Below are 12,669 nucleotides of genomic sequence, written 5' to 3' on the forward strand. Positions count from 1 at the left end.
ATTTAAGGCATGTGAACTTTTAGAATTATGTTTGAACTTCAATTTTCATGTATTTTTTGGTCATCTGTAAACATTCTCCTAGCTGTCATTTCCTCCTATGATAATGCTTTATGTAGTGAAGTGTCATTCACAAATGCTTTAACAAATTGCAAAATCTGCTTACAGATGGAGATTACATACAAAAAAAATTTAATTTTTTTTTATAAAAGCTTGTGGGCTTGTTTTCTATGAAATATTTGCTAAGCAATGTCAAATGCTTTTCTCTCTGTGTCTTTCTCTAAAAATCCTTTTCTTTGTTTCTTTTCTAACAGGAGTTGAAATTCACAAAGTTGAGGTAGGAAACTCATTTTATTACTGGTAATTTAACTAATTTACTCAAAGCCAATGATATTAAAGCTTTATGATATTATTCTTGTGATTTGTGTCTAGCAGTTATTCACTATGGAAGTTTACAGTCAAGGTTTGTAGTCAGCACAAAATATCTTTTCTACAAAATGGAGAACTACTATGGATTTGTCTTATCAGTGGCATGTTGGATAAGATGTTCATGTAAAATAATCAACTATTTTTCTGACCTTATAAATAATTTTGAAGTATAATGCCATATTCCAAGTCCTATCTTTCCATTAATGCTGAAGTTTTCCTATAATTTACGTTTGCCTCTGATCTGGTCCCCATTAAAACAGAAAGATTTAGGGACTTGTATCTTCACTGGGCAGTGAAACACACTCTTTTTTCTTTCCAGAACTCCAAAATTTTCTTTAAACCAGAAGAGAGGGAAGATGGTGCATCTGACTAAAGATAGTTATATTATTGACATAGATTTGTGATAAAGCTGAGTTTATCAGGAGACACATATAGAAACCAACATGTTTTTTGTATTCATGTCTCATTTACAGAATTGGAAACACCCACTAACTGACATATTTTAGTGTCAAGGAGCTCAGTTGTTGCAGTGAAATTAGAGGGGGAAAAAGAGCTTTTTAATATATCCTTTCATAAGGAAATTTTTACCTAACCTGCACCAAGAGGGTGTCAAGAGGAAAAGAAGGGCAGTTGTAATAGGAGACTCCCTTCTAAGGGGAGCAGAGCCCCTCACATGCAGACCAGACCCAACTGACAGGGAAGTTTGCTCTCAGGGCCTTGAGTAAGGGACATTACTGGAAAACTCTTCAGTCTAGTGAGGCCCTCTGATTACTATCCATTATTGATTGTTCAAACTGGCAGTGACAAAATAACAAAGGCAAGTCTGAGAGCAATCAGAGATTTCAGGGCCCTAGGACGGTTGGTAGAGGAAGCACAAGTAGTGATTTCCTCTGTCCTTCTGCTAACAAGAAATAATATTGTTTGGAATAGGCGGATCCATCAGGTCAGGTAGTGGCTCAGGTTGGTGTGATCGGAAAAATTTTGGGTTTCTTGACCATACGATGATCTACTCAACACCTGGTTTACTGACACCTAATAGGATTTACCTATCTCAGAGGGGAAAAAGAGTTCTAGTGCAGGAGCTAGCAGGGTTCATTGACAGAGCTTGAAACTAACCTGGAAGGGGGAAGGGAACAAAACCGGGCTCACCAGTGATGAGCCATGGATTGGTGTGCCAAAATTTGAAGAAATGAGCACAAATGGGATCCCTCACTCTGCTTCTTGAGTTGTTGGCTACAATGTACCACACCTGAAATGTTTCTACTCCAATGCAGACAGCATGAGGAACAAAAAAGAGGAGCTCCAAGGTTTGGTCTATTCCCAGAGATTTGGGATAAGTGAAACCTGGTGGGATGAGACCTGTCACTGGAGTTGGGTAGTCCTGTTGGATGGATTATAAGCTCTTTAGAAGGGATAGACAGGGCAGAAGAGGTTGAGGGGTGGCACTGTATGTAATAGAAGAATTAGAATGTATGGAGCTCACAGGTGGCAATGGCACTTGACCGGGACAATGACACCAAAAACTTATTCTTTGAGGAACTAATGGACACTTCCAAGTCAACTGCACTTGTCCTTATGGGAGACTTCAACTTGCCAGAAATTAAATTGGAACATCACACAGTTGGTACAACCCAGGCCAGAAGATACCTAAAATACCTGAATGACAACTTTATGGAATAGGTCCTAAGAGAGTCAATATGCAAAGATACCCTCCTTGATCCGTTTGTCAATGGGGTGGATCTTGTGAGCAAAATGGAGATTGGCAACCATCTTGACCTCAGTGACCACAAGGTGATCATGTTTAAAATCTCTGTTGACAGGAGAAAAAGTGCCGTGCCAGCAAAACCTCAACTCTGGACATGAGGGGAGCAGACTACAGGCTGGTCAGGAAATTAATAAGTAAGGTCCCCTGGGAAAATGTTTTTGAAGGTTCTGGAGTCCATCAGTGTGGGTCATTTTTTAAACATTACCTCCTAAGGGCACAGGAGAAGGCAATTCCAAAGTGTCGGAAGTCAAACAGGTGAGACAGAAGGCCAGCTTGGCTGAACAGGAATCTTCTCTTAGAAATAAGGCAAAATAGGAAGATGTATACCCAGTGGAAGCAAGGTCAATTGACATGGGAAGAATTCAGAGATGCTGCTTGCCACTGTAGGGAGAAATTCATGCTGCCAAAGCTCAACTAGAGTTGAAGCTGGTCAGAAATGTGGGGACAATAAAAGAAGTTTTTTCAAATATATTAATGGCAATAGGCAGTATAGAAATATCATCAACCCATTACAGGATGAGGATGGTCACCTCACAAACAGGGACAGAGACAAGGCAGAGGTATTTAACCCTTTCTTTGCCTCTGTCTTCAACATGGATGATGGACCAAAGGGGTATCAGTGCCCTGAGCTGGAGGACCATGACTGCAAGAATGACCAACTCCCAGTCAACCCCGGAACAGTACACAATCTACTGCTCCAGCTGGATCCCTACAAATCTATGGGGCATCATGGGATTAATTGAAAAATCCTCAAAGAGCTGGCTGGTGTCATCGTAAAATATCTCTCGATGATTTTTGAGGGGTCTTGGGAATCTGGAGAGGTCCCAGCTGACTGGAAGCTGGCAAACGTTGTCCAGGTCTTCAAGAAGGGCAAGAAGGAGGACCCTGGAAACTACAGTCCTGGTAATCTCAGTCAGTGCCCAGTAAAGTTATGGAGAAAATTATTCTGGGAAGTATTGAAAAACACCTGAAAGCCAATGCAGTCATTGGTCACAACCAGCACAGCTTCATGAGGGGAAAGGCCTGCTTTTCAAACTTGATTTCCTTTTATGACAAGGTAACTCACCTATCTGATCAAAGGAAGCCAGCTGATGTAATCCTTTTGGATTTCAGTAAAGCTTTCTATACTGTCTCTCACAGGATCCTTCTGGACAAAATATCCAGCACACAGCTGGACAAACACATCCTGTGGTGGGTGAGCAATTGGCTCACGGGGCGAGCATAGAGGGTAATAGTGAACAGGGTAACATCAGATTGGTGACCTGTCACTAGCAGGGTTCCACAGGGCTCCATCTTGGGCCCAGTGCTCTTCAACATCTTCATAAATGACTTGGACAAAGGGCTGGACGAGATACCAAGCAAGTTTGCAGATGATACAACTCAGAGGAGCCATTGGCTCTCTCAGAGACAGGGAGGCACTACAGAGAGACCTCGACAAATTAGAGGACTGGGTAATCACCAACCACAGGAAGTACAAGAGGAAATGCTGGATTCTGTATCTAGTATGAGTAAACCTTGGATGTTTGTACAGACTGGGGAATGAGATGATGGAAAGCAGTGCCATGGAAAGGGACCTGGGTTCCTGGTCAATGGCAAGTTGAATCTGAGCCAGCAGTGCCCTGGCAACCAGGAGGGCCAACCGTGTCCTGGGGGGCATCAGGCAAAGCGTCGCCAGCCGGTCGAGGGACGGGATTGCCCCGCTCTGCTCTGCACTGGGGCGACCTCACCTTGAATATTGTGTGCAGTTTGGGGCACAACAATACAAACAAGTTATTAGGCTCTTAGAGAGTGTCCAAAGGAGGGTAACAAAGATGGTGAAGGGCCTTGAGGGGAAGCCGTGTGAGAAGCAGCTGAGATCACTTGGTGTGTTCAGCCTGGAGAAGAGGAGACTGAGGGGAGACCTCCTTACAGTTCCTTGTGAGGGGAAGAAGATGGGCAGGCACTGATCTCTACTCTGTGGTGACCAGTGACAGGATCCAAGGGAATAGGCTGAAGTTGTGTCAGGGGGGGTTTACTCTGGACATTAGAAAAAGGTTCTTCACCCAGAGGGTGGTTGTGTACAGGAACAGGCTCCCCAGGGAAGTGGTCACAGCACCAAGTCTGACAGAGTTCAAGAAGCGTTTGGACAATACTCTTGGGGAAGGTCCTGTGCGGGGCTAAGGGTTGGATTCAATGATCCTTGTAGGTCCCTTCCAATTCAGCATATTCTGTGAGTCTGTGATACTGTACCTTTAGTATTTTGGCAATAATTTGCAGTTCTTCAGTTACACAAATCTTACTTCATAAATAACTCACGTAATGAAAAACTAAAGAATATTCATAGTATCTAACTTTAGTTATGAAGTTTGAAGTCTTCAAGATGTGTCTATGTCTTTGTTAAAAAAATGCAATCTATATTACATTCTGTAATATGACAAATATTTGGATAGATTTATGTATACTGGCAAAAATTTCATTTTAGATGTAAACACTGGTGGTGATCCAGCATTGCTCAGAGGCCAATTGGTTAGACACAATTCAGGTTCCTTCTAATTTTCTGATTATGGTATCAGTGGAAAGAAAACTACACCAACAAAGCAGAGTCTTTAATATCTTGTGATTTAAATGTGGGACTAATGGGAAGTAAAGAAAATGGAGTTCAGGTTGGTCATACAGCCAGTAATCAACCTCAAGAAATAAATTATTTTACCACTGAGTAGAGACCTTCAGGTCCAGCAAACCAGATCTCTCTCCCATTTGCACAGTACAGTCCAAGGCAGAGTTTGCCTGACTATGGAGAATATGTGGAAGCACTGTATACCTATGCTGGACACAATTTATGGCTCTTCACAGAAATATATGTGTGTCCTAACAATATTCTTTGTATGTCACTCTTTATGTATTGGTGTTCTCTTTCCTATATATCAGAATCACATGACCACAACAGAAACCTCAGCACATAACAATGGAAATTCTAGCAGAAACCAGGGTGCTTCATAGACTCAGTATTCCAGGAAAAACAAAAGTTGCCCTTAGTTATTATCAACAACTACTCAGATTTCTGATACAAGTAATAGATTTAACTGTTATTTAAAAACTTCAGGAGAGGGCAGGTTTAGGTCCTACGTTACATTATGAAAATTAATGTTCTCATGTCTTATAGGATCAGGACCTGTATTTGGGATAGGAATTAATTCATTAGCAATGATGAAAGTTCAGCATAAAAATTCTGTACATAATTATGTACATGTATTTATTTTTATCTCATGAATTCCTTACCCTTAACCTTTTAAATATAATAAAAGCCATTAAGTGATTCAAATTGTTTTTTTGTTTCTTCATCCTGCAGGAATCTCAAAAATACATTCTCAAAAATACATTTACAGACAGTTTGGGCAGGTGTGTGACTGAAAAGGTCAAAAAAAAGTCAAAGCATACTTAACAAATATATTTCTGCACTCCGTCACAAAGATCCTTTTGGTTGCATAGCAACAACCTTTTAATTACTACTTGCAACATAGATTTTAATAATTTAATTAGTATTTTTCTTCATTAAATTGTTTCACCCAATAAATTTAATGCATTCAATTCATTCCTTGTTTTTAAATGGTCCTTTTAACTTCCCTTCCTTGCCCTTTCAGCATCTTTGGCTAAGCAGTGGGGAATAAAAATCTCATTAATTTCATATCAAAACCCACAAAAATAACTCAGCCTTTTCCAATAAGCAAGAGATATCAGTCTTTGTAGCTGAAGTTTTTGGAGTCGAGGTAAGCATTGGTGAAGTCATTGGCTTCATAAAATTGTTACAGTACAACCACAAGGAGTCTTTTGCAGGACTGGAGTTAAAACTAAGGTTTTCAGAGGCAAAATTCAGTGTGATGTGGCATGTTTAGAGTGGTCTGCTTTTAGAGATAGTGATGCTGCTGAGAAGCTCAAACCTACAAAAATAAACTATTGTGAGAAAAAGAAAATGTTCCTCTGGTTTAGAAACCGTCTACTTGGCATAGAAGCACATTTGGTGTTTTTGTACATGGAAGTTTCACACACCTCCTTGTTTCTGCATTAGGCATTCTGCATTTCTATGCCATTCTCGTTGGTGAGGGTTTTGTTCCAGTTGATTATGTGAGGGAGAAGGAGATAGTATCTAAGCAGCTACAAACAGCATCCACATTTACTATAAAATATAAATTATTAATGTTTTGGTGTCTGTTGCCATGTATTTTTGCCATTTTAGTGGACTACAACATTCAACCTAAGTCTGCTGGGTATAAGTGAAGAAGATAAAGGAAACATTCCCTCTTAAATAGTTTTCTTAGCACTACTGACACCTGTATTGGCAGGCAGCAAGAAATTTTTACTCAGCAGGAACATCTATGTAAAATAATCTGTTGTCTATACCCTCATGTCTGCCTACCTTCTGAGATATCATCTGCTGAAGATTTTAATTTTTAAAGCTCTTAAAAATTTTGTAAGAGTTTATATTTTCATTTCCATTTATATTTTGAGGAAGTATGCTTTTCTGTCTTATTCCCCTAAATTAAGCTTGAATAGCAACTCAAGTGCGTATGTAATAGACTTCAATATCTGAATATCTGAAACAGATACTGTTTCTGTTACCACTATAAGTGGTTTCTGAAAGTGTTCTGATATATTTAGTATCTCAAATATTATGTACTGAAATTAAGATGATATTGTGTGATGGGTAGGTTTGCGTACCCAAAAACCCTCTTTCCATTTCCAAAAATAAATAGTTGCACTTTAATAATTTCTGAGAGGTTAACATAATTTTAATTATTTTTATGTTTAAAATCTTTACAATTTCATGTCTCCTGCTTCATCATCCAACATTACATGCACTTCCTGCTTTCCCACCTACACTGTATTTTCATAGCAATTTTTAGATTATTGTGTATCATTTTAAGACATTTTACAGGTGATTTGTTAAAACAAAACCACCAGACAAGACATCATTAGCCTTGTGGGTAAAACCTAAAAAAATTAAACTCATTCATTCATTATCTCTCTCATTACAACATGTTTGTCTAAATAGAATTAATAGAGTACCTACCACAGGTTTTCTGCATTGATTGCGCATGAATTTGTGGATGTTAATATCCAAGGACATTAAAACAAAAATAAAAGAAATTAGGTCCTTTCAAATAAGTGATACTTTAATGTTTGGTCCCATAAAATAAAATAAACATTATAAAAAATTAGGCCTATAAACATCATGAAGATGGATAAGTTGACACACCATTCGGCATATCTCGGTTTAATAATATTATATTTCATTTCCCATGCTAAGAAAACAGCCATTACCCAAAGCAGCCACTCGTAAACAGCCATTCTGAACAGATTGCATCCTTGTTGGTGGTATGATAATTGAAATAAGTTTACCAGTCTTTTATGAGGAAATACCAGATGTATAAAACACCTATTAATCAACTCAGTTTTGCAAACGTCGGTTTTAATGCCAACAGCTATCAAAGAATAAATGGAATAAGAGGAAAAATATCAGAGAATTAGCTAAATGACTCAGCAATGTGTTGTATTGCTTGCAGTGAAAGAGGCAGAAGAGGAAGCAGCCTAGGTCAAAAAGATCGTATCTTTTGGGCTTTGCTTACGGACATTGATTTTGCTGTTTATACCTGTCAGATTTTGAGTCTCTGTAACTCTTATAAGCCTGCTTAAAACCAACTTTCTGAACAACAGCAGAAAGAAACAGCTGCCCATCAGTCTCTCATAGATGTTTGTTTCTCTTCTGCTAAATACAATTTTCAAGGACTAGTTCCGTGTTTACACAATGGGCTTCAAAGGCATTACCTGTCATGCGGTGAGCTGAGCTAATGTAAATATCTTCTCTTCCTGGGTAGATTCAGATTATTTTTTTTTTTTTAATGTGGGGAGGACTTTGGAGCCATCACAGGAACATGGAAGAGGCAATGAAAAGGATGAAAGAGTGATGAATTTCAGATTCATCCCTGAATTTATCTGTGTAACTTCTGTTTAACTTTGGTTTCTAGTCAGAAGAGAGATAAAAATCTCTTGGGAGCTTTCATGTTGTGATTGTGACGCTCATCTCTTCTGAGTCATATACTGTTTTTATCTACAACCATTTCTGTCTTTGCAGAAACTGTACTTAGCTGGTGAAAGAAGTCATAGAACAAGAGAGGATTCATCAGCTGCAGTTACTTAGATAATGGTGGCAGCAAGACAAGCTGTAAGATGCTTCACTACTCTACGAGTTGTAGGACTGCATTGGCCTTTGGTTGGAGACTACACACACATACAGTCTTTTTGCATTGCTTGAACCACTAAGAGCAGTTTGGAACAGGCAGCTCAGTGGAGTGACGAAATTACCTTTCTGACTATAGTAAGCCAATTTAGCTTACATCTTTTCAGCCAGTGGTGTAAGTCAATAGGATTGGTTTGGCCAAGAGAAACAGCTGATACTGAAGGCTCTGTTGGCACTGAAGGAGGGCTGTCTTTGGACCACCCCTAGTCTGTTCTTGTGTTAGTTGCATTCTTAGACCACATCTTCCTATTATTTCTAGTGAAAGGTCTACAGTTCCACCACCCAATGAGTTTGACATGCAAAAGCATCACTATGAGATTTCAAACAAAGATAACCATAGTTAAGAATTTACTTCTACTCATTGCTTTTACTTAGAAGCCAATGGAATAATACATAATTGCAGGCATGCAAGGCTGTGAAAACATCAGTTTACATCTCAATTTCTACAACTACTTAGAAAAATACTTTGTTTAAGCTACATGAAACTTTGAAAAGAGCACACAGGCACCTAAGTGAGTTTGATTACAAATTGCAATCAATCTATAGCTGCATTTGAATGTTTCTTTATTTTAACAAAACTATGTGCACAAAAGGCAAACTACTGACAGTGTGACTGATATTTTTGATTCAGTGACAAAAGAGGGCACATTTGAATGAAATAATTTTCTGGCAGGTGAACATGAAGAGGGAAAATATATCCACATTTAGTTAACTAATTAACCAATTGAGGCACTGGCATTGATCAAGGACATGGAAGGACAATGATGTAGCTTTAGCTAAACCTGCTCAGTGGCAATAAAGACCAGGTCTGTAAGACTCCTGGCACTGAAATCAATATTAATCTGTTACCAAGGAACAGCTCAGCCATTCAGAAATTACATAGAAAGCTGGTAGTCTGTCTTTAAGCCATACGCATAAACATATGACATGCATACAGTTGTTTGTACAGTAAGAGTGTTATATAACTTTTAAACCTTGTAGTACTTCATGTAAATTTTCTTTGGTATGCAATTCTTGAATTTTATGGCAAAAAAAGGAGATTGGGTTGCCAAACTCAGTGAGTTGGACACTGATGATTTTAGACACTTGAATGCTGCCCTTAGGAGAGAGTCTGTCTCAAATTTCTGTGTACATACTCAATATTACTGCCTGAGTTAGGTTCACTGACTCCTTGCATGAGTACAGTTAAGCATGTATATAAACATTTACAGGGATGTAATGTTAATCATTATTCTCATCACTGTAATGCTATATAGTTTACAGTAGTTTGTCCCACCCATCTTAATATTATTCAAGTTGTGGTACTAGTTTGGGCAGCTCATCAGAGAAGCAGAGCCCAGACCAATGGGCAGCTGATGCAATCACTGGTATATACCTGACCACAGAAAAGCTTCCTAGTGGAGACTGTGGTGCTGTGGTCAAGAAGGAAAACCCCTGATTTCACATCCATCTAGAGTCTTTACCAAATTCTCAATAACCACATTTTTATCTTGCATCTTAATCTCTTTGCTTCTTCCTAGTAATTCCAGTAGGAACCAATATGCAATTTTATAACGGTAGGAATTTAAAAGCATAGAAACTTCAGAAGTATTTATTGTCAAAACAGAAGATATCTTGGCTAAGAAAAGTTAAGAGAAGGCTTATTATCAGTATAACAAGTACTGTTTGCTATCAAGTCATTTACTGACCTTTGTGCTCTTTCCCCTTACAATAATATCACTTCTGTCTCCTAAGTGACATTAGTTTGGTTCACAGATATTCTAGAGCCATTCTGCTGGATGACATGTGCAGTGATTGAAAAATATAATCCTTGCAATGAATTAAATGAAAAACTAACCAGAAAAGCAGTACATATTACAAGCATAATAGCTGGCTTGAAAGTGTATCCTGGGGTTTCAGATGATGTCATAATCTACTACAGCAAATTTAATAGTATTGTTGCCTGGAAGCTAAGCCATTATACTATGTTTAATTTCACTAAGATGTAAATTACATGGTTCACTGTTGTATGGTACTGGCTACTGCCATTTTAGATTCTTTTTCTTGCAGCCGTGAGGAATTCTAATATTTATGGGGATTTTTCTTAGCTTAGTCTACAGCTGTTATAGATTTTTTTAAAGCAATTATTTTACCCTCCCTTATTTGCTATTGCTCCATTGCATCTCTGCACTCGTCTCTTTTCTAGAAATATTAACAGAATTATAAGCTGACTCTTTGAATTTTATCAGTAAATATTCAGTCCTTGAAGAAGAGAAAAGCAATATGACTTGAGAATGACCTCTTGCCTGTTATCACATTTGATTTTAGTGGATCTTCAAGCCAAAAGGAAGACAGTCTTCTTACAGAAAATAGACAACTTGTGTACTTATGTTCCATCTTTTATGGTAACTGCCAGAATGAAATTCAAGGAGACATTCAACATTACCACATGACTTTTACCAGAAAGAAAAATAGATAAAACTTGCTCCAAATATGTAGATCAAAACTTCTGTTATAATCTGAAATTTGTAGCTGAACCACAAAGGAAAATAGCCCAGATGACCATCCATAAAACATAATAGATGTATCTTTAAAGTAGTACAACATTTTTTTTTACCATTAAAAAGGAATGCAGTAATTGACTGTTAGCATCTAAACATAAGCTTTAACAATAATGATTTATTGACTATCTATTACAAGTACTGTGATATATGGTAATGAAAACACTATGGGAAGATTATTTTTTGTCCTTTCAAATGTCAGTTAGCTAAAAAACTTTTACTCTTGCGCATCTGTATATGTGTCTCTCTGCACTTGTCTGTGGATGGATAATTTACCTATCTATGATGCTTGCCAATTCTGTGCATCTGACAACACAATTCTAGGTAGGCTTATGCATATATGGGAAATTCGTGGAAACTTTAGATTAGCTTTCAGAAGCAAGTATTGTTAATAAAGGGATGATTCACAACAGAGGTATGCCTGAGAAAACATAAAATAAACCAACAAAAGTTGGTTTCAGTTATAAGCCCCACACATTTAAAAATAATTTAATCTTTGTTTTGAAAACTTAAAAGTAAATATGAATGTTCCATGGTTCACATTAAATGTGTTAAAGTTTGCTGCCTGTCGGTTGGCTTTGTTCATGTAGCAAAGCCATTGCCTAGATTTTGATTCTAGCTGTATTTGTTTGCTTATTGTAATTGTTGTGATCTACTGACACAACTTCCCATCTTTATATCACAGCTGTGGCAGAACAGTCATTCAGTCGCTCTGAAAGAAAACATGCTCTGTAACATTTCCATGATTAATGGTCATCTTAAAGCAGAAATTAAAATGTCTCATATCAGAAAAATATTCTAAAACCAGCCTGAAGATCTTTTTGATATTGTCAGAATTTGTCTTTAAAATTGTCTATACAGGACCATGAAACCATGTCATGGAATAATTCATCTGGGTTTTTCTCACACAGTTGAACAAAAATATTTTGTTGTGGTTTGGGACCAGTGTAAGGGGATGGTTTTTTTAGGCTATTTGCTGTTAAAAGTTGCTTTAAGTAGTATAAAAAAATAACAGTTTAATGATCTTAACTGAGGCTTCTCTGACAAAACTGTAGCCAACCCTTAGGAATACTTTCCTCTCACCTTCACTTCCATCATTTGTGAGTTTTAATGAGCCTACAGGCAAAAATATCCAAAATGCCATCCTACTCTAGGTTTCCATTCCTTCTCTTCCTTCTGTAGTAGCCTACTCAAGATATAGAAAAGTTGTGGGGAAATATTCTGGAAGTTTTTTGCAATTTTCTGCAGAGAAGTTACAAACCACTTTTAAATTACATGTAGTGTACATACACAGTCACTAATAAAGAAAGCAACAAGGGTTAAGAAATTATTTTATCTATAAGATTCTCTATGAAAGACACCCTCCTCAGCACCATAACAGTGATCTTCACCAGGGCAGGTGGAGACATCATATTCAGGATTCAGAGCATCATAAGTACAGTTTCTCTGCTTCTGTCCTGATGAGGGAGGGGAAAGGTGGAAATTAATATCTATGTGGCAAATTATTATCTACATCTCTTATAATGCATTTAACTGCTTTATTGGAGTAACATCAAGAGACTACAGTTTGCTTTAGAGTGCTATGGCTGAAATTAAGAGAGAACAGTACCAGTCCCTGAAACACAAAAGATTGTGAAAATTGTTCTACACTGCAAATGGATGGT

General features: G+C 37.8%; 1 protein-coding gene across 22 annotated transcripts in view; it reads left to right on the plus strand.

Moving 5' to 3' along the window:
• PTPRD (protein tyrosine phosphatase receptor type D) overlaps window positions 1–12,669 on the plus strand; it is a 1,149,573-nt gene that overhangs the window by 596,518 nt on the left and 540,386 nt on the right. For all 22 annotated transcript variants that reach the window (XM_051768182.1, XM_051768181.1, XM_051768187.1 and 19 more), the window contains one exon: window positions 312–334. The gene's annotated coding sequence lies outside the window, so the exon portion shown is untranslated. The remainder of the gene's footprint in view (window positions 1–311; window positions 335–12,669) is intronic.

This window comes from Manacus candei, unplaced genomic scaffold, assembly GCF_025592945.1.
Source record: "Manacus candei isolate 608988 ecotype Guabito, Panama unplaced genomic scaffold, ASM2559294v1 h1tg000093l, whole genome shotgun sequence".
Taxonomy (NCBI): domain Eukaryota; kingdom Metazoa; phylum Chordata; class Aves; order Passeriformes; family Pipridae; genus Manacus; species Manacus candei.